This window comes from Piliocolobus tephrosceles, chromosome 17 (genome assembly GCF_002776525.5).
Source record: "Piliocolobus tephrosceles isolate RC106 chromosome 17, ASM277652v3, whole genome shotgun sequence".
In the NCBI taxonomy this organism is placed as follows: Eukaryota; Metazoa; Chordata; class Mammalia; order Primates; family Cercopithecidae; genus Piliocolobus; species Piliocolobus tephrosceles.
Genome location: NC_045450.1, coordinates 57,355,002 through 57,380,394, shown reverse-complemented (window position 1 = coordinate 57,380,394; position 25,393 = coordinate 57,355,002). Strand labels below are relative to the sequence as shown.

At 43.3% G+C, this 25,393-nt stretch overlaps 1 protein-coding gene across 1 annotated transcript in view; it reads right to left on the bottom strand.

Annotated features, from left to right (window-relative positions):
• The window catches only part of AP1G1 (adaptor related protein complex 1 subunit gamma 1), a 90,161-nt gene extending 65,182 nt beyond the window's left edge, over positions 1–24,979 (bottom strand). The window contains exons 1-2 of the mRNA XM_026456482.2: positions 24,805–24,979; positions 24,574–24,695 (exon numbers count right to left, since the gene is read on the bottom strand). The gene's annotated coding sequence lies outside the window, so the exon portion shown is untranslated. The remainder of the gene's footprint in view (positions 1–24,573; positions 24,696–24,804) is intronic.
• Positions 24,980–25,393: the final 414 nt, after the last annotated feature.

The following is a 25,393-nucleotide window of genomic DNA, read 5'->3' as shown; positions in this document are numbered from 1 at the left end:
GAAGGAAGGAAGGAAGGAAGGAAGGAAGGAAGGAAGGAAGGAAGGAAAGAAGGAAGGGGAAAGGAAGGAAAGAAAGAGAGAAACAGAAAGAAGGAAAGGGCAAGCCACAGAAAGGGAGAAATATTCAATATACATATCTGTCAAAGGACTTGCATTCAGGATATGTAACTTTTACAACTCAATAATAAGACAATCTTAATTAGAAAGTGGGTAAAAAGGCTGGGCGTGGTGGCTCACGACAGTTATCCCAGCACTTTGGGAGGTCGAGGCTGGTGGATCACCTGAGGTCGGGAGTTCAAGATCAGCCTAATCAACATGGAGAAACCCCGTCTCTACTAAAAATACAAAAAATTAGCCAGGTATGGTGGTGCATGCCTGTAATCCCAGCTACTCTGGAGGCTGAGGCAGGAGAATTGCTTGCACCCAGGAGGCAGAGGTTGTGGTGAGCCAAGATTGCACCACTGCACTCCAGCCTGAACAAGAAGAGCGAAACTCCGTCTCAAAAAAAAAAAAAAAGTGGGTAAACAAAAAAAAAGGCTAAAATATCAGAACAAACACTTCTCAAAAAAACATACGAATGGTTGTAAGCACATGAAAAGATGCTTAATATCATTAGTTAGCAGGGAAAACCAAATTAAAACCATGATGACAGATCATTGCAGTTACAAAAAAAAAAAAAAGAAGAAAACCATAATGAGATACCACAAAAACGGCTAAAATTAAAGACTTGCCTTACCAAGACTTGGCAATGATATAGCACAACTGAACTTTCATAAAGTGCCCATGGGAATAAAAATGGCTCAACTTCTTTAGAAAACAGTTTGGCAGGTTTTTATGACGTTAAACATACACTTAGCATATAATTCAGCAAATCTACTCAATGTTTACCCAAGAGAAGTATTTACCCATGAGTAATGAAAATACGTATCTTCACCAAAACTTGTACATAAAATGTTCATAGAAATTTAATTTATAACTGCCAAAAACTGAAAACAATCCAAATGCCCATAAACAGGTGAATGGATGATGGTATATCCATATCATGGAATATTTATCAGAATAAAACAGAATCAGTTATACACAACATGAAAGAGTCTCAAACACATCTAAGCTAACATTCTGCTAAGCAAAGGCAGCAGACACAATATAGTACATATTATATGATCCCATTTACGCGAAATTCTAGGACAAAGCTAATCCATAGTGATGGAAAAAACATCACTGTGTGGCTGGGCGCAGTGGCTCACGCCTGTAATCCTAGCACTTTGGGAGGCCGAGGCAGGCGGATCACCCGAGGTCAGGAGTTCGAGACCAGCCTGGCCAACATGGCGAAACCCCCGTCTCTACTAAAAATAAAAAAATAGCTGGGCGTGGTGGTGCACACCTGTAATCCCAGATACTCCAGAGGCTGAGGCACGAGAATCGCTTGAACCCAGCGGCAGAGGCTGACAGTGAGGTGAGACCGTGCCACTGCACTCCAGCCTGGGTGACAGAACAAGACTCTGTTCTCAATTAAAAAACAAACAAACAAACAAAAAACACATCACTGTGTATAATGTGTAGTCAACAATGTTGACTAAGAACATTTTAAACGATAGTAAAATTGATGAAGATATCATTACAATCCTTTTCAGTACTTATTACCTGTGGAATCCTTAAGTCGATGATTCTCAATGTTTTTCTAACCCAACACACCAGGATATCCCAGTCAGTATAGCATTAATCCTCAAAGTACGGATTAGCGCATTATGGATTTAGAAAAACTCCCTAGGTACTGATATGCTCCTCCAAGAGGAGCCGTATATACTGTCTCCTTTAAGGTTGTGTATCTTAAACTACTATATAAAGCTATCTGTATAGTGCTGTTTTTGTTAGTTTTTAATAAAAATACTCAAAGGTCTAGCGTTTGAAGTTTATAAAATACTTTTACATTCATTATCTCATTTGTTCCTTTAGACTATTTTGAAGTTAAGAGTAGAGATCACTGGCCAAGTGCGGTGGCTCACACCTGTAATCCCAGCACTTTGGGAGGCCGAGGCGGGTGGATCACTTGAGGTCAGGAGTTCAAGGCCAGCCTGGCCCACATGGTGAAACCCCATCTCTACTAAAAATACAAAAACAGGCAGCTGGGCGTGGTGGCATGCGCCTGTACTCCCAGCTACTCGGGAGGCTGAAGCAGGAGAACTGCTTGAACCCAGGAGGTAGGGGTTGCAGTGAGCAGAGATCACGCCACTGCACTCCAGCTCGGCTGACAAGGCTCTGTTTAAAAAAAAAAAAAAGAGTAGAGATCATTATCCCCATTTTTCCTATGAAGAAACTTCATTTCAAAGCAATTATGCAACTTCCTCAAGATCACAAAGGTAATAAGGGACAGAGCTAACCTAACACCTGAACCAGGTCTTAGAACTCCAAGGCTGAAGTTCTCCCAATATTATAAAAATGTATATTACATTTACAGAGGAAATTATATCATTGCTTGGGTTTTAAAATACTCAAGGAAAAAAAAAATACTGAGGAGAGAGAGAGGAGACAGTGATACAGTTTGGATACTTGCTCCTGCCCGTATTTCATGTTGAATTGTAATCCCCAATGCTGGACGTGGGGCCTGGTGGGAGATGTTTGGATCATCGGGGCGGGATCCCTCATGAATGGCTTGGCCCATCCCCTCAATGATAAGCAAGCTCTCACTCTGAGTTCACATGAGACATGGTCATTTAAACGTTTGTGGCACCATAAGCCATCACCTTGTCAATAAGTGACCTCTCACTCTGAGTTCCTATGAAGTATGTGGCACCATCTCCCCCCCCCGCCAACGCTCTCTCTCTTGCTCCTGCTTTCGCCACATGAAGTGCCTGTGCCTGCTTTGCCTTCTGCCAAGAGTAAAGAAGAGGCCTCCCCAGAAAGATGCCGGCACTATGCTTCCTGTAAATCCTGAAGAACCATGAGCCAAGCAAACCTCTTTTCTTATAAGTTACCCAGTCTGAGGTATTTCTTTATAGCAGTGCAAGAATGGCCTAATACACGCCAGGCACAGTGGCTCACGCCTGTAATCCCAGCACTTTGGGAGGCCAAGGCAGGCAGATCACCTGAGGTCGGGAGTTCGAGACCACCCTGACCAACATGGAGAAACCCCGTCTCCACTAAAAACACAAAATAAGCCAGGAGTGGTGGCGCATGCCTATAATCTCAGCTACTCGGGAGGATGAGGCAGAAGAATCACTTGAACTCAGAAGACGGAGGTTGTGGTGAGCCAAGATCACACCATTGCACTCCAGCCTGAGCAACAAGAGCGAAACTCCATCTCAGAAAAAAAAAAAAAGAAGAAGAAGAAAATAACTTTTCTCTACCGAGGCCTCAATGATCCTACAAACTAAATGAAAAGACCATTGGAAAAAAGCTTAAATCTAGACCTAAAACATGCAGACAAATGAGAAAACAATCATAACAGTTTTAAGCCAGCTGAGAGAAAAACAAGTTATCTAGAGTAAATTCCCAGCTATCACTCACAGAATCACAGAAATACAGTTTTTTTTTTTTTTTTTTTTTTTTTTTTTGAGACGGAGTCTCGCTCTGTTGCCCAGGCTGGAGTGCAGTGGCCGGATCTCAGCTCACTGTAAGCTCCGCCTCCCGGGTTTACGCCATTCTCCTGCCTCAGCCTCCCGAGTAGCTGGGACTACAGGCACCAGCCACCTCGCCCGGCTAGTTTTTTGTATTTTTTAGTAGAGACGGGGTTTCACCGTGTTAGCCAGGACGGTCTCAAACTCCTGACCTCATGATCCGCCCGTCTCGGCCTCCCAAAGTGCTGGGATTACAGGCTTGAGCCACCACGCCCGGCCTTGAAATACAGTTCTTGCCACTAGCTTTTTATGGAGGAAATTGAGGATACAGGCTTTATCTACTTTGTACAAGGTCACATAGTTAGTTACTGGCCTGACTCACCTTTGGTGATGCCCCAATTCAGTCCTCTTCCTCCAATAATAGGCTGCCTCTAGCTTAGAGAAAAGCAGTAATTTTTTCTTTGAATTTTGATAACTTACTACTATTTGATTTATTTATTATCAGAAAATATCTTAATAGGCATGGATGAAAAACAAAAGTTAACATACAGTAAAGAAGCAAGCATTGAGGCTAGGCACGGTGGCTCACGCCCACTTTGGGAGGCCGAGGTAGACGGATCACTTGAGGTCAGAAACTCGAGATCAGCCTGGTTAACATGGTGAAACCCCATCTCTACTAAAAATGCAAAAATTAGCCGAGCGTGGTGGCACGTGCCTGTGATCCCAGCTACTCAGGAGGCTGAGGAAGGAGAAGTGCCTGAACCCGGGAGGCGGAGGTTAGTGAGCACAGATCATGCCACTGCACTCCAGCCTGGATGACAGAGACTCCATCTCAAAAAAAGAAAAAAATTAAGCATTGAAAAAACATTTTAAGATCAAAGTTCTGGTTCTAGGAAAGATGGAACCAGCACACTCCACCCTGTCTCTCCCTTTGGATGCAACTATAAATCCTAGACAAAATGTATGCCACAGCTTCTTGAGGACTCTGAAAAGTAAGAAACAGAAAGTGGACTGGAGAAAAAAAATCATCATTTTTCCTCTAGTATTGCTGTCAAGCCGGAACCCAACAGCAGCCCAAAACCAAGAAGTACTCACTGGGTGTAGAGAGAAAGAGCTCAAAGAAAAAAACATTTCTGGTACAAGGAGCAGGAAAAGGAAGATCAAGGACAACAGAAGTTCTCTCCTTGGACCTTTATTCCCCCAACCACTTCCACCCCCTCCCCCCAACCCCTAGGCAATACTGCAATAGCCATGGCTGTAGCAGAACAGCAATAACAGTGACAGACAGGTAGACACTAAAAACTGGAGAAGGAGACCTCTTTTCTCTGATCAATGGAGCTTAATCCCAATAACATGGGACAAGTCACTCTCCTTTCTCTTCTCTATCCACTCACTGATTCATAAGAGAGAATTCACCAAAAACAACAACAAATCCTCGTTGTGAATGTATGTAACAATAGAGCTAAAAATACATAAAACAAAAATAGATATAAAAGGAAAAATAAACAAATACTGAATTATAGTTAGAAGACTTCAACATGCCTCCCTCTATAATTGACAGAACTAGTAGACAGAGTGTCAGCAAGAATAGGAAGACCTGAAGACCAGCACCAACTAAATGTATCTAACATTAACTAACACAACTATCATTTATAGAATACCCCAACCAACATGAACAGAACACGGCCAGGAGCAGCGGCTTGTGTCTGTAACCCTAGCACTTTGGGAGGCCAAGGTGGGCAGATCTCTTGAGTTCAGGAGTTCAAGACCAGCCTAGGCAACAAGGCAATATTCAGTCTCTACCAAAAACACAAAAAGTAGGCCAGGCACAGTGGCTCATGCCAGTAATCCCAGCAGTTTGGAAGACCGAGACGGGCAGAGACCAGCCTGGCCAACACCGTAAAACCCTATCTCTACTAAAAATACAAAAATTAGCCAGGCGTGGTGGCGCATGCCTGCAGTCCCAGCTACTTAGGAGGTGAGGCATGAGAACTGCTTGAATCACTTGAACCCATGAGGTGGAGGATGCAGTAAGCCAAGATGCACTCCAGCCTGGGCAACAGAACGAGACTCTGTCTCAAAACTAAATAAATTTTAAAAACACAAAAATTAGAGGCCGGGTGCAGTGGTTCATGCCTGTAATCCCAGCACTTTGGGAGGCCAAGGCAGATGGATCACCCGAGGTCAGGAGTTTGAGACCAGCCTGGCCAACATGGTGAAACCCTGTCTCTACTAAAAATACAAAAATTAGCCGGGCACGGTGGCAGGCGCCTATTAATCCCAGCTACTCAGGAGGCTGAGGCAGGAGAATCACTTGAATCCTGTGGGCAGAAGTTGCAGTGAGCCGAGATCGTGCCACTTCATTCTAGCCTGGGTGAAAGAGCAAGACAACATCACAAAAGAAAAAAAAAAAAAGAAAGAAAAAGAAAAGATACCCAACTATATTAGGCATTAGAAAAATGCAAATTAATATCACAATAAGAATCTCTTGACACCCATTAGATTGGCTAAATATCAAATGTTGGGAGGATGCAGAGCAACTGGAACTCTCAAATATTCCTGCTGTGGATGCAAAATGATAATGCCACCCTAGAAGACTGTCTGGCAGCTGATTATGGACTAAAACATACATGTAGCATATGTCCCAGCAATCAGAAGTTACCCTAGAGAAATGAAAGTTTATGTTCACACAAACTGTACATAAACTGTTTAGAGAAGCTCTGTTCATAATTGCCAAAAACTGTAACAAAATGTGGTAAATCTATAAAATGGAATACTATGTAGCAATAAAAAGGAGTAAACTAGTACCACACACCATAACATACACAGTTCTAAGTATTATGCTGAAATAAAGTTTCAAATGGTTATGTATTGAGTGATTCCATTTATATGATATTCTTGAAAAGATAAAATTATAGCAATGGAGAACAGATCAGTGGTTGCCAGGAGTTAGGGTTGGGGGATGGCTAAAAAGGGACAGTAAGAATTTTTCTGAGACAATAAACTATATCCTAACTGTGGTGATGATTACATAAATCTATACATGAATTAAAACTCACAGAACCAGGCAGGTGTGATGGCTCATGACTGTAATCCCAGCACTTTGGGAGCCCAAGGTGGGCAGATTGCTTGAGCCCAGGAGTTCAAGATCATTTTGGGCAACATAGCAAAATGCTGTCTCTACAAAAAATACAAACATTATCTGAGTGTGGTGGCACACACCGGTAGTCTCAGCTACTTGGGATACTGAAGCAGGAGGATTGCCTGAGCCTGGAAGGCAAGATTGCAGTGAGCCAAGATCACACCACTGCAATCCAGCCTGGGCAACAGAGCAAGAGCAAGACTGTCTCAAAGAAACAAAAAACAAAAAAATTAACAAAAAAACAAAAACAAAATCCTCAGAGAACTGTAAAACAGCAAACCAGAAGAGTCAATTTTACCATATGTTAACTTTAAAGAGTTTATTTTAAAGTAAACAAAAAAGGCCTTGAGTAAACAATTAAGACCTATTTGATCAGTTATAGAATATATGGGCCTGGCGCGGTGGCTCAAGCCTGTAATTCCACCACTTTGGGAGGCCGAGACGGGCGGATCACGAGGTCAGGAGATCGAGACCATCCTGGCTAACACGGTGAAACCCCGTCTCTACTAAAAAAAAAATACAAAAAGCTAGCCAGGCGAGGTGGCGGGCGCCTGTAGTCCTAGCTACTTGGGAGGCTGAGGCAGGAAAATGGCGTGAACCCAGAAGACGGAGCTTGCAGTGAGCTGAGATCCAGCCACTGCACTCCAGCCTGGGTGATAGAGCAAGACTTCGTCTCAAAAAACATAATTAAAAAAATAAAAATAAAAAATAAAAAATAAATAGAATATATGCCTGAGAAAATTACCAATTGTTCTAACCTGCTTAAAGGCATACTTAACCACTCAAGTAACAAAACATTATTGTAGGCCGGGCGCGGTGGCTCAAGCCTGTAATCCCAGCACTTTGGGAGGTCGAGACGGGCGGATCACGAGGTCAGGAGATCGAGACCATCCTGGCTAACACGGTGAAACCCCGTCTCTACTAAAAAATACAAAAAACTAGCCGGGCGAGGTGGCGGGCGCCTGTAGTCCCAGCTACCTGGGAGGCTGAGGCAGGAGAATGGCGTAAACCCGGGAGGCGGAGCTTGCAGTGAGCCGAGATCCAGCCACTGCACTCCAGCCCGGGCGACAGAGCGAGACTCCGTCTCAAAAAAAAAAAAAAAAAAAAAAAAAACATTATTGTAAAATCTTGTGAAGAATGTTGTATATAGTCTGAGCAACATAGGGAAACTCTGTCTCCACAAATAGTAAAAAAAAAAGTTAGCTGAACATAGTGGCACACGACTACTGTCCCAGCCACTTGGGAGACTGAGGCAGGAGGATAGCCTGACCCCTGGAGGTTGAGGCTGCAGTAAGTTGTGACATTGCATCCTGGGTGACAGAGTGAGACCCTGTCTCAAAAAAAAAAAAAAAAAAAGGTTGTGTATAATGGATGTATTAAGATATGGTCATATGGCTGGGCCTATAAAAGCTAACACTGAACTCTGTCTTTTTTTTTTTTTTTTTTTTTGACAGAGTTTCGCTCGTTGCCCAGGCTGGAGTGCAATGGCGCGATCTCGTTCACTGCAACCTCCATCTCCTGGGTTCAAGCACTTCTCCTGCCTCAGCCTCCCAAGTAGCTGGTATTACAGGCATGTGCCACCATCCTTGGCTAATTTTTGTATTTTTAGTAGAGAGGGGATTTCACCATGTTACACGGTCAGGTTGGTCTCGAACTCCTGACCTCCGGTGATCCACCCGCCTTGGCCTCTCAAAGTGCTAGGATTACAGGTGTGAGCCACCGCACCAGGCCAACACTAAACTCTTATACAAGGGATGGCTGCAGGTAGTCTCCCTCAAAGATGAAGTCATTTTCGGAGTCAGTAAACTAGAGACGGGAACTATGGGGCATGGAAGGCTAGAAAAGGTTCTATTAATCTCAACCATAAAGGTATCAAGATGTCTAGACAGGAGTTTCTGTATGGCAGGTTGAAAGACGGCGCCCTCCAAACACAGGCAGGTCAAAAAAGCCACCTGTTAAGCTATGTCCCTTTTGGCATTCTAAACTGGTAAAATCAAACCGAAAGAGAAGACAACGCTTCACATATGTGGAGAAGGGCAAGGACAAATCTTCAGGAACTTTTCCTTATTTCTACCCCTAGATATATAAGTAAGCCTATTCTGAAAACCTCAGCCTTTTCCAACCCTGAAAAACAAAGAAATGTGAGTCCTTATTTTGGCCAAAGCACTGAAAGGAAGGAGGCACACCACAGGAACCAAGCATTGGAAGTAACAGGAAGTTAAAGAATTACAAGTGAGGAGGCCAGGTACGGTGGTTCACACCTGTCATCCTAGCACTTTGGGAGCATGGGGCAGGGGGTGGATCACCTGAAGTCAAGAGTTCAAGACCAGCCTGGCCAACATGGCAAAACCCCAACTCTACTAAAGATACAAAAAATAGCCAGGCATGGTGGTGCACCCCTGTGATCCCAGCTACTACAGAGGCTGAGGCAGGATAATCGTTTTAACCGGGGAAGTGGAGATTGCAGTGAGCCAAGATCACACCACTGCACTCCAGCCAGGGCGACAGAGTGAGACTCTGTCAAAAAAAAAAGAAAAAAAGAAAAAAAAAGAATTACAAGTATTACAAGTGAGACTGGGCACAGTGGCTCACACCTGTAATCACAGCACTTTGGGAGACAGACGCAAGCAGATCGCTTGAGCCCAAGAGTTCAATAATAGCCTGGGCGATATGCTGAAACCCTGTCTCTATAAAACATCAACAAAATGAACCAAGCATGGTGACATGCATGCACCTGTGGTCCCAGCTACTTGGGAGGCTGAGGTGGGAGGATGACCTGAGCCTAGGAGTGAGGCTGCAGTGAGCTGAGATCGGGCCACTGCACTCCAGCCTGGGCAATGGCACAAGACCCTGTCTCAAAAACACAAAAAGCAAACAAACAAGAGAAATAACAATAATAAACTCTAACCTTTTTTTAAAAAGTGCTGAACACAGTAATGAAACTATACAGCACATAGCTGAGAATCCAAAAACATATTTTTATTATCTCAAGCAGCCAATATAGAGACTGACACATCAACACACGAAAACATCTACTTTACTCCAAATAGAGGTTCTCATTCAGCCTGTTCTGGAACAGAAGCTACAAATCAGAAAACTGTAAGTGAAAGAGGGGAGGAGGGTAGACCCAGGAGATAGAAACTGCTTTAGAAAAGGACACCTACGATAGTTAAAAATGTCACCCAACACCAAGGGAAGAAACAAAAGCAGTAACAAAAACAAACAAATAAATAAAAACCTATATACAGCAGAAACAAGCATTTTTAAAACAGTCTGGAGCTACTTAGTGTATATCCAAAAAGTAGCCAACTCCCACTAAGGTCCTAAGAGCACCAATAAATTATAAATAGTACCACAATGTAGTTTTTGTTGTTGTTCTTTGCTTTCTTTTTGAGACAGGGTCTCACTGTGCCATCCAGGCTGGAGTGCAGTGGCAAGATCTCGGCTCACTGAAATCTCTGCCTCCTTGGTTCAAGTGATCCTCCCATCTCAGCTCCCCAAGTAGCTGTGACTACAGGCGCAAGCCACCACACCAGGCTATTTTTTTTATTTTTTGTAGAGATGAGGTTTTATTATGTTGCCCAGGCTGGTCTCAAACTCCTGAGCTCAAGTGATCCGCCCCCCTTGGCCTCCCAAAGTCCTGGGATTACAGGCGTGAGCAACCGCACTCGGTCCATAATGTGGTTTTACAAAAAGACCTTGATTCTCCAAGAAGTGGTTAAAATAAGATTAACATTTAACATTCAATGCATAGGGAAAAAACATGAATACAAAATTGTATCTGTATTATAACCAAGTTCTAAAAATTTTATAGTTCAGACACCATCTGCCCTTACTAATTTAACTACCTGACCCATCAAAGACTGAGAAAAGTGTTAAACTCTACCACTATGATTGTGTTTCTCTCAATTTCCCCATTTATATATAACCACTTACATTTAGTATGCCAATGGTTTCATTCTACGCTTAAGTGTTCCATATTTTATATCATTATGGTTTGTACACTCTAACAAAATAAAGTGTCCCTCTTTGTCCTGTTTTTTTAAAGCAAATAATAATAACATCTCTTAAAACAAGGATGGAAAGGGAACACAAAAATATTAAAAGTCTGACTTAAGGGACACGGATTATAGATTAATGTGTTTCAGTTTTCATTAACAGTTATATGATAAATAATGATAAAAACAGAGGAAAAAAGGAACATAAAATTCATTTTAGAAAAATTTCTACCCAAAATGGTTAAGCAAAATTGGGTTTTGAAGCTTAAACTAAGTAAGATTACTTTACATGCCCAAAGAATCAAAATTATAAACAAACTAAAGGACAAAAAAAAAATTTAAACAGAAGAAGAAAAAATAATGTGTGCGTGTTTCAATTCTCCCCAAAATTTATGGCCAAAATGGGGAAAATGGCTATATTCCAACATCTCCACAAATCCCTTTAAGGATAAAGATTTTTCTCATACAGCAATACCATTCTCAGGCCATGAGAAGTACCTTTTTTTTTAACTTTGAAATGCCCATTTTTCCCACTAAATACAAGCTCCCTAAGGCTAGATCCTCATTTGCCTTGTTCACTCTTGTATCCTCCTATAAGAATACAAACTTGATAAATACCATATTTATTAAATCCTAAATGCTAAAATATCTTTTAAAAAAGTTGAATGGCCGGGCGCGGTGGCTCAAGCCTGTAATCCCAGCACTTTGGGAGGCCGAGACAGGAGGATCACGAGGTCAGGAGATCAAGACCATCCTGGCTAACACGGTGAAACCCCGTCTCTACTAAAAATACAAAAACTAGCCGGGCGAGGTGGCGGGCGCCTGTAGTCCCAGCTACTCGGGAGGCTGAGGCAGGAGAATGGCGTAAACCCGGGAGGCGGAGCTTGCAGTGAGCTGAGATCCGGCCACTGCACTCTAGTCCGGGCGACAGAGCGAGACTCCGCCTCAAAAAAAAAAAAAAAAAAAGTTGAATTGTCCTTTCCAAAGCACAAAAAATAAAAGTGTACTGGCTGCTCACCAACAGCTATGGAAAAAGGCTGTCAGAACTCAACCCAGTTCTCTCTTCTACCCTGCCCAGAGAACATTCTCCCTGTTTCAGAACTCACACTGCTCACTGTGCACTTTTAGCTACTGATAGCCAACTGTCAAGGACACAACCAAAAAGTTGGAGCTCCTGCAGCTATGTGGTCTGTTTTCCCCTAATAGATCTCAGGTTATTTGAGCTCTAAATCTGAAAACAAAATTCTAAAAGTTAATTTTTCACCATGAAAATCACCTATTTTCCTAACCAACAAAGATTGTACTTGAAGAAGTCTTTCTGGCTAAACAATGAGAAAAGACTCAAGCAAATAAATGAGACTTCAATTAACTTCACCACTGACTACTATGTCAGTAACAGACTTTAAGTATGGCTGAGAATGTTCAAGGGATGCAAGTTAACATCAGGCAAAACCCTCCAAAGAAGTTACCATGCTTTCCCTCTTGCATTCTCCAGATGGCCTGTATTTTTATATTACGTGCCATACAGAACCCCTATTTCAGATTTTTATTTCATATGTATATCTGAGTTGCTTTAACGCATTTATAACTTGCAAAATACTATGACTAGAATGTGACACTAGGAAAGCTTAAACCAAATCAACTGATTGTATTATGCTTCAATCAGACTTTTACTTTACAATACATCTTAGATATTCTGGCTATGATTACACTGGTCTAGCCTAGCTGGTTTTCTCACTGCCTGTGTTTTTGTGCTTTCTTTTGAGGGGAGGGGTGCACACCTATTTCCCCTATATGAAGAAATGTGTTCACAGAAGGGAAATGGTCTACAGAGTGAATAAACGGAAAAGACCAGAGTTAGAACTTCACCGTTTGAACAGGAGAGATTAAATCTGGGGACAGGCCAGATTACAGGCGTGGTGGCTCACGCTTGTAATCCCAGCACTTTGGGAAGCTGAGGCAGGTAGACTGCTCAAGTCCAGGAGTTCAAGACTGGCCTGAGCAACACGGCAACACCCAGTCTCCACTAAAAATACAAAAATTAGTTGGGCGTGGTGGTGCATGCGTCTGTAGTCCCAGCTATTCGGGAGGCTGATGTGGGAGGATCACTTGAGCCCAGGGGACAGGGGTTGCAGTGAGCTGAGATCGAGTCACTGCACTCCAGCCTGGGTTGCAGAGTGAGATCGTCTCAAAAATAATAATAATAAAATGAAATAAATCTGGGGATAAGTATTCTGGTCATTAGAGAGGCAAACACCACTGTAAGACAAGCATAATTCTTTAATCAGGTTTCACCATGGCCTAAAATGATGAAACACTCAAGACCAACTTTATATGCTCTGATTTCAGGCTCACAGTGCAACTTTCTGATTATTAAATGCTTCCTTAAGCGCCTCAACTCCCAAGTACTTCCATATAAGGAATAGTGTCCTGTGGAATGCAGACACAGGTAATTCAGGAGAAAAGCATATCCCCTCCTTGTGAATTACAATACTACAGTATTATTATAACCTACAAATCAGTGTGTTTGATTGGTCTCAATCAACCCTAGGAGATGAACTACTAAAATGGAATTTCTGGATCTTCAAGGCTAAAGAATAGGCTGTGGAATATATGATCACATTGAGATACCACCCCACCCTGTCTAGGCAGCCAGCTGGCATCCCTCTAAGAGGACTTAAGTTCAATTCTCCCTAAATTGTCACAGTAATTACAGGAATCTTTTATGCTTAATTATCCATAACCAGAATTCACCAGAACTGATATCTAAAAAGCAAATGCCTGTAAATGCAAACATGCCTACTAACAATTCAAAAGCACTGAGATGCATAAAAAGCAGACTGGGCGCAGTGGCTCAGGCCTGTAATCCCAGCACTCTGGGAGGCCAAGGAGGGCAGACTGCTTGAGCCCAGGAGTTCAAGAACAGCCTAGGCAACACAGCAAGACCCTGACTCTTAAAAAACTTTACATATATATACGTATATATGCATGAAAAGCAATAAAGGCCAGTAAACCATGATAGCTAAACAAAACAAACATCTAATCTGACACTAATGAAATTTTAAAAAATTTCACTCTCCCAACCGTAATTTTATTAGCAAAACCATACTAAAGTACTCTCAATTCAAAAAGTATCTTCAAACTCTCAAAACAAAAATTTGGCTTAAAATCATAACCCAAAGGGTAGAATTAATGTTGAAGGAGGTTATCTGATGTAAATATAGATGCCTTTTTAACTTCTATATATAGTCTGCTATCTTTCAAGTAATGAGCATGTAAAACTTGGAATAAAACTTGCTTTGAAAAAAATCAGGCCGGGCGCGGTGGCGCAAGCCTGTAATCCCAGCACTTTGGGAGGCCGAGACGGGCGGATCACGAGGTCAGGAGATCAAGACCATCCTGACTAACCCAGTGAAACCCTGTCTCTACTTAAAAAAATACAAAAAACTAGCCGGGCGTGGTGGTGGGCGCCTGTAGTCCCAGCTACTCGGGAGGCTGAGGCAGGAGAATGGCGTAAACCCGGAAGACGGAGCTTGCAGTGAGCTGAGATCTGGCCACTGCACTCCAGGCTGGGCTACAGAGCCAGACTCCATCTCAAAAAAAAAAAAAAAGAAAAAGAAAAAAATCAAACAAATTAACAAAAACGTATAAATAAAGCAACCGTAAACTTTCAAAATTAGTAAGGTGTCATTCATTCCAGAAAAATATATCTAAGGGTACTCTTCCCTAGGATGACGAGCAGAAACATTAGAAAGTTATTTAATATAGCCAGGTGGGGTGGCTCACCCCTGTAATCCCAGCACTATGGGAGGCTGAGGCGGGCAGATCACGAGGTCAGGAGTTCAAGATCAGGCTGACCAGCCTAGTGAAACCCCATCTCTACTAAAGATACAAAAATTAGCCGGGCGTGGTGGCGCGCGCCTGTGACCCCAGTTACTCAGGAGGCTGAGGCAGGAGAATCACTTGAACCCGAGAGGCAGGGGTTGCAGTGAGCTGAGATCATGCCACTGTACTCCAGCCTGGGCGACAGAGCAAGACTCCATCTCAAAAAAAAAAAAAAAAAAAAGTTACTTAATATAATACTAAGATGACAAATTTTCCCTAGCATATTCTTCATGAATCCAAGTTCTATCAATTCTGGATATACAAGGAGAGTGGGGGAGTTGTCCACAGAAAATTAAAGATGGTATAATATTTACTTTTAATTGATGTATCTGATATTAACTAGTTAGAAATGGAGGATAAACAGTCCCACTGACAATAGTGTCAAAATAAAATACATAGGAATAAATTTAGTAAGAAAGGTATAGGAACTATATGAAAAAAATATAAAATCTATAAAATATTTGTTGAAAGACCTAAAATAAACTTGAGCAAATAGACACACACAAATTATCATCAAAAACTGTTAAGGCCGGGTGCGGTGGCTCACGCCAGTAGTCCCAACACTTTAGAGGCCAAGGTGGAAGGATCACTTGAGGCCATGAGTTAGAAACCAGCCTGGGCAATACAGTGAGACCGTGTCTACAAGAAAATAAACAAATTTTTTTTGAGACGGTCTTGCTCTGTCCCACTGGCTGGAATGAAGTGGCGCTATCTCAGTTCACTTCACTGCCTCCCAAATTCAAGCAATTCTCCTGCCTTAGCCTCCCGGTGGCGCGTGCCACCACGATCAGCTTATTTGTTTGTATTTTAAGTAGAGACAGGGTTTCACCGTGTTAGCCAGGATGATCTCAATCTCCTAACCTCGTGATCCGCCAACCTTGGCCTCCCAAAGTGCTGGGATTAGAGGCATGAGCCACTGCACCCAGCTGGAATGGACTCTTATAAGACAGTTTCAGAAACCAAAGAGGAAAAGAGGAATATATATAATTACCTGAAAATGTCTGTGAAACAAATAAGGTTAAAAGATAAATGAGGGCAGGTACAGTGGCTCCCGCCTGTAATCCCAGCACTTTGGAAGACCAAGGCGGGCAGATCACTTGAGGTCAGGAGTTTGAGACCAGCCTGGCCAACATGGCTAAAACTCCATCTCTACTAAAAGTACAAAAATTAGCCGGGTATGGTGGCGAGCGCCTGTAATCTTAGCTACCCAGGAGGCTCAGGCAGGAGAAACGCTTGAACCCAGGAGGCGGAGGTTGCAGTGAGCTGAGATCACACCACTCCAGCCTGGGCGACAAGGGCAAAACTCCGTCTCCCAGGAAAAAAAAAAGGATAAATGAAAGACAAGAAAAATACACATGCCATATAACAAAGAATTAATATTCCATAAGTGCTCCTAAAGGAAGAAAAAAAAACAAAAAGAAAGAAAAATGAACCAAGGACATGAGCAGACAATTCTGAATAAAGGAAATCCAATGGCCATTACACATATCAAATAAGGCTAGACCCAGTAACAGGGAAGTTAAAATTAAGACAAACTGCATGACCCATTTATCATCTAGCAGACTAGTAAAAATTAAACTATGTATTTACACCCAATGGTTTGATTATATGGAGAAGACACTGCTACTTGGGATGAAAATTATGATAACCTATTTAGGAAATAATCTAGCAATAAAAATGTTTAAAATATATTTCTCTGTTAACCCAGAATTCCCACTTTGGAGATTCTACAGAAACAAAAGCATCAGCAAATAAAGTGGCATGTACAAGGATATTTATTGTAGCACTTTGTTAAGTGGCAAAAATCTAGAAACGATCTAAATGTTCACAGGAAAATAACAATAAATTACGGTACATCTATGCTACAAGACACAATAGGACTGTTTAAAAGAACAAGATAGCCGGGCGCGGTGGCTGAAGCCTGTAATCCCAGCACTTTGGGAGGTCAAAGCAGGCAGATCACTTGAGGTCAGGCGTTTGAGACCAGCCTGGCCAACATGGCAAAACCTCATCTCTACTAAAAATACAAAAACTATCTGGGTGCAGTGGCAGGTGCCTGTAATCCCAGTTACTCTGAAGGCTGAGGCAGGAGAATCGCTAAATCCAGGAGGTGGAGGTTGCCTCCACCTGGGCGACAGGCTAAGACTCCATCTCAAAAAACAAAACAAAACAAACAAAAAGAATTGTATTTACTGATCATGACATGTTTCAAAAAAAAAAAAAAGCATGTTATAGAGTAATATAAATAATAGGATCTCTCTTTAGTAAAAACAAAAAAATCCTACATATATACATTTACATGAGTATACACAGTACTTAACTAAGCACTGAGAGAAATATTGAAGCATATTCGTTGATAATCTGTTAAAATTTTGGGTAATTACGACTGTCATAGAATAGATGATGTAACACTATAGGGTATACATCCCTAATCCAAAATCTGAAATACTCCAAAACCTGACATTTTTTGATTGTTGACATGATGCTTGAAGAAATGCTCTTCAAGGCTGGACGCGGGGGCTCATGCCTGTAATTGCAGCACTTTGGGAGGCCAAGACGGACGGATCACGAGGTCAGGAGATCGCGACCATCCTGGCTAACACGGTGAAACCCCGTCTCTACTGAAAATACAAAAAATTAGCCAGGCGTGGTGGCGGGCGCCTGTAGTGCCAGCTACTCGGGAGGCTGAGGCAGGAGAATGGCATGAACCCGGGAGGCGGAGTTTGCAGTGAGCCAAGATCGTGTCACCGCACTCCAGCCTGGGCAACAGGGTGAGACTCCGTTTCAAAAAAAAAAACAAGAAATGCTCTTCAAGTGTTCCAGATTTTGGATTTTAGGATTAAGGATGTACAACTAGTGTAATGCAAAATTCCAAAATCCAAAAAATTCCAAAACATGAAACACTTCTGGTCTCAAGCATTTCAGATAAGGGATACTCAATGTGTATTTGGTTAAAAGAGCTAACTTATATAAATGATTATACAGTTGTACAACACAAAGTAAAAGGAGGTCCATTAGTATTTTTACAACTGAAGTTAGTGAACCTATTTAACTAAACCTCACTGTTGAGAAATTGTTCAGTCATAAAAGGAAGCAAAAGAAGTGTTTTTTTACTTTTTTTTTTTTTTTTTTTGAGACAGTCTATCTCTGTCACCCACGATGGAGTGCAGTGGCACAGTCCTAGCTCACTGCAGCCCTGAACTCCTGGGTTCAAGTGATCCTCCTGCCTCAGCCTCCCAAGCAGCTAAGGCTACTGGCAAAGACACCACATCCAACTACTTTAAAAAATTTTGGGCCAGACACGGTGGCTCATGCCTGTAATCCCGGCACTTTGGGAGGCCAAGGAGGGTGGATCACCCGAGGTCAGGAGTTCAAGACCAGCCTGGCCAATATGGTGAAACCCCATCTCTACTAAAAGTACAAAAATTAGCTGGGCATGATGGCGGGCACCTGTAATCCCAGCTACTTCGGAGGCTGAGGCAGGAGAATCGCTTGAACCCAGGAGGCGGAGGTTGAGGTGAGCCGAGATCGCACCACTGCACTCCAGCCTGGGTGACCGAGGGAGATTCTGTCTCAAGAAAAAAAAAAAAAAAATTCGTAGAGCCAGGGTTCCACTGTGTTTCCCAGGCTGGTTTCGAACTCCTGTCCTCAAGTGATCCTTCCGACTTGGCCTCCCAAAGTGCTGGGATTACAGACATGAGACACCAGGCCTGGCCAGCAAAGTTTATTTTTAGGTTTAGAAAACGTGTAACATCTTTACATAGCTTTGAAATATTTAAAATATTTCGGCCAGGTTCAGCGGCTCATGCCTATAATCCCAGCACTTTGCGAGGCTGAAGCAAGTGAACCAGGAGTTGGAGACCAGCCTGGCCAACGTGACAAAACCCCGTCTCTACTAAAAATACAAAAATTAGCCAGGTGTGGTGGCAGGTGCCTGCAGTCCCAGCTACTAGGGATGCTGAGGCATGAGAATTGCAGGAATCCGGGAGGCGGAGCTTGCAGTGAGCCAAGACTGTGCCACTGCACTCCAGCCTGGGTGACAGAGTGAGACCCTGTCTCAAAAAAGTAAATAAAAAATAAGATGTTTTTAATTATTCGTAAGTTACAAAAATCACATGTATTTTTTCCTCATCTTTTAAAAAACTGACTTCTTCCTTCTAAACCTACTTAATTTCTTGCCAACATTTATAATTTACTAATCAAATTTCTCCAATGGTCTGAGTAGGCTTTTTTTAAAAGTAAAATTTCCGAGTACCTAGTGAAAAACAGCATTTTTCATTTCAATCATCTGATCCTAAACTTTGCACTTTTATGCTAAAGTGTCAATGCTGACTCAACACATTTGGCAAGTGTGTTTTTTTCTCCCACTTCTGGACCCTTCAAACTTTAACCAGTTTCTCCAGCAACCAAAACTCAGGCCATATTAAGTGTATTGTGCTACTCTGTCAGTGAAGAAAAAAACTTCACATGTATCTTCAAAGTAAAAATGACACCGCATTCACGCCTGTAATCCCAGCACTTTGGGAGGCCGAGGCTGGTGAATCACTTGAGCCCAGGAATTCGAGATCAGCCTGGCCAACAGGGTGAAACTCGTCTCTACTAAAAACACAAAAATTAGCCAGGCATGGTGGTGCATACCTGTAGTCCCAACTACTCGGGAGGCTGAGGCAGGAAAATTGCTTGAACCCAGGGGCAGAGGTTGCAGTGAGCGGGGATCGCTCCAGTGCACTCCAGCCTGGGTAACAGAGAGGGACTCCATCTCAAAAAAAAAAAAAAAAAAAAGACAACTCTTTTTTTTCTCTTTTCTCTTTCTTTACCTCATTGAAATAAAATTTTCTATACAAAAAGGCAACTGGAAAAATGCTACTACATTTTGACAAAGACATTTTCTTTTTTTTTCTTTTTTTTTTTTGGAGACAGAGTCTCACTCCGTCCCCAGGCTGGAGTGCAGTGGCACGATCTCAGCTCACTGCAACCTCCACTTCCCGGGTTCAAGTGATTCTCCTGCCTCAGGCTCCCAAGTAGCTGGGACTATAGGCATGCACCATCATGCTTAGCTAATTTTTGTATTTTTTAGTAGAGACGGGGTTTCACCATGTTGGCCAGGATGGTCTCCATCTCCTGACCTCATGATCCGCCTGCTTCGGCCTCCCAAAGTGCTGGGATTACAGGCATGAGCCACCCGGCCAACAAAGATAATTTCAAAACCTGTAAGCCAAGAAATACAAAAGATTATATAAACCTATAGGCTATCTTAATTTTTTTTTTTTTTGAGACAGAGCCTCCATCTGTCACCCAGGCTGGAGTACAGTGGCTTGATCTTAGCTCACTGCAACCTCCACCTCCCAGTTCAAGCAATCCTCCTGCCTCAGCCTCCCAAGTAGCTGGGAATGCAGATGCGCACCACCATGCCCGGCTAACTTTTGTATTTTTAGTCGAGATGGAATTTCATCATGTTGACCAGGCTGGTATCAAACTCCTGACCTCAAGTGATCCGCCTGCCTCGGCCTCCCAAAGCACTGGGATTACAGGCATGAGCCACTGCACCGGCCTACTCTCTTAAGTTTAAAATTGCTTGTGGGCAAGGCACGGGGGCTCATGCTTTTAATACCAGCACTTTGTGAGGCAGAGGTGAGAGGACCTCCTGAGCCCAGGAATTCGAAACCAGCCTGGGGAATATGGTGAAACCCCATCTATACAAAAAATATATATAATAAATCCGGCGGCACATGCCTACAGTCTCAGCTACTTAGGAGGCTGAAGTGGGAGGATCACTTGACCCTGGGAGGAGGTCGCGGCTGCAGTGAGCTGAGATTGCACCACTGCACTCCAGCCTGGGTGAAAGAGTCAGAATCCATCTCAATCAATAAATCAATAAAAATAAAATTGCTTGTTAGTTATAAGCTGAGAGGAGTTGAAAAAAAAATTGTTTGCTACTTTCAACATTATTCTGCATTAGAAACTGAGTAAAAGCAACAGAGAATAAAGAAAGCCAAAATCAAGAACTGAAAACAGACTGGGCGCAGCGGCTCCCGCCTATAATCCCAGCACTTTGGGGGGCCAAGGTGGGTGCATCACTTGAGGTCAGGAGTTCGAGACCAGCCTAGCCAACATGGTGAAACCCCACTCTACTAAAAACACAAAAATTAGCTGGGCATGGTGGCGTACGCTTGTAACCCCAGCTACTTGGGAGGCTGAGGCAGCAGAAATCACTGGAATCCAGGAGGTGGAGGTTGCACAGTGAGCCGAGATCCAGCCACTGCACTCCAGGCTGGGAGACACAGCAAGACTTTGTCTCAAAAAACAAAACAAAACAACAAGAACTGAAAACAATTCATGAAGCAAGGACAGACTAAATTACAAGCACTTAAAACAGTATTTTTTAATTTTCTGAAGCTCTAAGTAAGAGTTTTAAAGTTTTGATTGCAATTAAGTCCTGCTATATACACAAAATTTTAAAAATCCTCATCAAATGCAAATAAGGGGATTAAGCATTGTAGAAAATCTGTTTTGGTATGTAGGCTGCCAATTCAACTTTTTTAATTAAAAATAATCTCTTGGAAAATACTCATTCAACTTTTTAAATTTGTATAAATTAAAGAGTTTTGGCCAGGTGAGGTGGCTCACACCTGTAATCCCAGCACTTTGTTTGGCAGGCCGAGGCAAGAGGATTGCTTGAGCCCAGCCTGGGCAACATGACAAAATACTATCAATACAAAAAATACAAAAATTAGCCCCGCGTGGTGGCACACACCTGTAGTCCCAGCTACGTGGAGGGCTGAGGCAGGAGGATCGCTTGAGCCCAGCAGGTCCAGGCTGCAGTGAGCAGAGACCACTGCACTCCAGCCTGGGCAACAGAGTGAGACCCTGTTCAAACAATAAAAATGATAGAAAATAACAGTTTTTATAAATCATAAGGTTGGTTTTGGTTTGCATACCACTGATTTTTAAAACTCCTTTTTAAAATAAACACTGGGGTGAAATATCACCAAGGCATTCCTGGCAATTTCTGTACTTTATAGTTTCACTCTAAAATCTGCCCTCAAATCTAGAACTGCTGTCAATAACAGAGGTCAGACCAAAGAACAAGCAACTGCTCCCAAAAGAAACGGAGGTTTCCTAAACACAAAGCAGACATTCAAATATGCACTGATCAATGGTGCACTAAACACCACTTTGCTAGGAATTTGTTAAGGCAAAAGGACCCTTTCCCCAGTGAATGCAAACTATCTAAGAATGAATTTTTAAAAGTTTAATATTTTAAAATATTTTGGTAGAGACGGAGTCTCATTATGTTGCCCAGGCTGGCCTCTAACTCCTGGGCTCAAGGGATCCACCTTCCACTTCCCAAAGTGTTGGGATTACAAACATGAGCCACTGAGCACCCGCCTGAATGACATTTAAATACCAATATATTAAAGCATGAAAAACACTGAGTTAACTAACATCTATGTGATAGCTCTGCTAACACCTTACTTGAAAAGTCTAAGTCAGAAATGGCACATTTCAGTAGTAACTGCGAGAGCATGCTTAGTAAATGAGCGATCATTACATAGGTGTTCAGTGTTTGACAGTTCCTTTAAACCAAAAGAGAAAATTACATAGCTTCAAGGTAATACAGAACTCACATATCTAATAGTAACTAATATGTTTTTGAAAAATTTCCTTAAAACAAATAACAAGATCACTATTGGGCCGGGCGCGGTAACTCAAGCCTGTAATCCCAGCACTTTGGGAGGCCGAGACGGGCGGATCACAAGGTCAGGAGATCGAGACCACTCTGGCTAACACGGTGAAACCCCGTCTCTACTAAAATATAAAAAATTAGCCGGGCGTGTTGGCGGGCGCCTGTAGTCCCAGCTACTCGGGAGGCTGAGGCAGGAGACTGGAGTGAACCCGAGAGGCGGAGCTTACAGTGAGCTGAGATCCGGCCACTGCACTCCAGCCTGGGCGACAGAGACTCTGTCTCAAAGAAAAAAAAAAAAAAAACAAATAACAAGATCACTATTTACACTGAAAATAGTTTTCTCCTGAGACACCATATGACCTATACAGGAATTTATCTACAATCTCATTTCAATAACCTGATAAGAATAATGCATCTATATATGTGGCTTAGCAGTATTAAAAAGCTTGACTCACTTCAAGTTATAAATTTAAATTTCATCCACTAGACTGTGATCTCAAATAAGTTAACTTCTCTTTTGCAGATGTAAAAACCCAGGCTGAGATGAAATTAGGGTGATTCAATCACACTCGCCTAACTTCAAACGTAGGAAATATATCAGTGAATTACTGTGAAATACTTTTTATTCGCCAGGCGTAGTGGCTCGCGCCTATAATCCTAGCACTTTGGGAAGCCAAGGCGGGCGGATTGCCTGAGCTCAGGAGTTCGAGATCAGCCTGGGCAACATGGTGAAACCCATCTCTACTAAAATACAACAACAACAAAATATTAGCCGGGCGTGGCAGCGTGCACCTGTAGTCCCAGCTACTTGGGAGGCTGAGGCAGGAGAATTGCTTGAACCCAGGAGGCGTAGGTTGCAGTGAGTCGAAGGCTGCAGTGAGCCGAGACCGTGCCACTGCACTCCAGCCTGGAGACAGAGCCAGACTCCGTCTCAAATAATAATAATAATAATAATAATAATAATAATAATAATAATAATAGTAATTAAAGCAAATACTTTTCATTCAAGCATGCTAGACTGCAAACACGCTTTTAGAATAAAAGTGACTAGATTACGAGTACTTAGAGGGTTCATATTTTTCAAACTTGAAAGTCAGGCTGTATGACAAGTTAGGTATTTGACAAAGTATTCTAGGGAAGGGTGGAAGTGAATATTTAAAATTCAACTATCCCCAGAAAAACCCAATACATGAAGTTATTACAAGTATTTTTTAGAATCAGTCACCAAAGATCATTACTGTACAAACACCTCAAAGTTAAGGTCACTAAGAAAGCACTAACTCCTCTCCTCGGTTAACGAATCACTGTAAAGCAGCCCAGCTCTCCTTTCTACCTACCTCAGATTAATATTTTTCTCCATGGACAGATTTCCATGCTCAGGGATATGTAATAGGGGAGGAGAAAAAAAAAAAAACACCACACAAGTGTCAGTGAGTACCAAAAAGCTAAGTGTTCAGCACAGGGAGGGAATACACAAATGAGAAAACATTTGACAGCTCCTGCCTCCCAAAAGCCATTTAATCTGCCTCATAAACATTACTGCTGAAGCACACTCTGAGCGAGTGGTTCGATGCATCTCCTACACCAAGTCTCCTAACCGGGAAACAATCAACCAAATCGTCCCGACTCTTTCAGGCAATCAGGAAGCCCGGGAGAATTATTAGACGCTGACGTCCGCAGACCCAGGAGCTGAGAAAAGGGTAAACATTACACTCGCAGGTAGGCTGAAAAAAACAAAACAACAAACACACACACACGCGCGCGCGGAAAATTGGGTAAGAAGTTGGTCGGAAGGTTAGGGAGAGGCGAGGCCGATGTCTGGTTCCGAGAGGACGGCACTGCAGGGGCAGGTAGCGATTAACTAGGCATTTGGAAATGCTGAGAGTTATCTGAAAGACCTGACACGGGTACAAGACACAAGAACGCTGATACGTGGCTCAGAGAAGACACGCGGGGGTGGGGCCCGCCGCGCTAAACCCCAGGCTCCCTGAATGAGCCCTCAAAGATCGCAGTCTGAGAAAGTCAAAGGTTCAAGGAGGCCCGTACCCGCGGGGCAACGCCACTACCCGGAACAACGCTGCGCGCGGAACCTCCCGGTCCGAGGCCTCGGAGTCGGCCCTCCAGAAGTCGGAGCAGCCCCTGGGGCTCCCGGCCCCTCCTGGCCCAGCCTCTCTGTCTTCTCTTCTTAACACCCACAGCCTGGGACCGGACCCCTGAAACTGACAGGAAGCTTCCGGTCGAGCGCCCGCGCCAGCGGCGGGGCAAAAGCAGCAATATGCCCTCAGTGCCGCAAGTGACACTCACCGGCCCGAAACCTCGAATGAAACCAGCAGCTCCGGGGGCGGCGGCAGCAGTGGCAGCAGGAACCGAACATCCAAAATGGCGGCTCCCTCGGCCTCACCACCGCTACTGCAGGCGGAGGGATCCTAAGGAAGGAGAGAGTTTTTAACTAACTTCACACACTATTGAGGAAACTTTGCTCCCTGGCCTACTCGTCTGGTCGCTTCCGTGTCGCCGCACTGCAACTTCTCGTACCTCTCCTCTCGGATTAACCAAGAACTCGGACCCTGCCGAGGACTATTTGCCAAGGAGGAGGCGACTGCTTCTGGCAGAGCGACGCAAAGCGTAGCAAGGAATCGGGGCTGTCACTGATGACGCGAGACGCTGCTGCCGAGTCACCGCTGCGAAGAGTCTGAGCGAGAAAGATCCGGCCGACCCCGGAGCGGACAGACATTGGTTCCGCTTGGCGGGAGGCGGGGGAGGGGCTGGGCTACCAGGAAGCGGTGGGGCCACCTGGAGGAGGCGGAGCTAGGTCAGGTAGCCCAGGAAGTGGGAGCAGGCGAGGCAGAGGGGGGGCGGAGAAGATAGCAAGGCTGAAATGGTGTTCATCCACGAGCATCCAAAACTCTTTGCTGTCTCCTGTAAGATTTTTGCTTTCTTTTTAACTTAAGGAGCATGCTCCAGGTGGTATTCTATGGTTTTATGGTGTCTTTGCAACATATTTTATGAAGAGTTAAGAGGATGACTCACAAGAATGGATTCCACGCCCAGTACCGCGGTTCATGCACAGCTCAAGTCACTTAAACTCCAGGGATTCAGTTTCCTCGCATGTGGAAAGAAGACT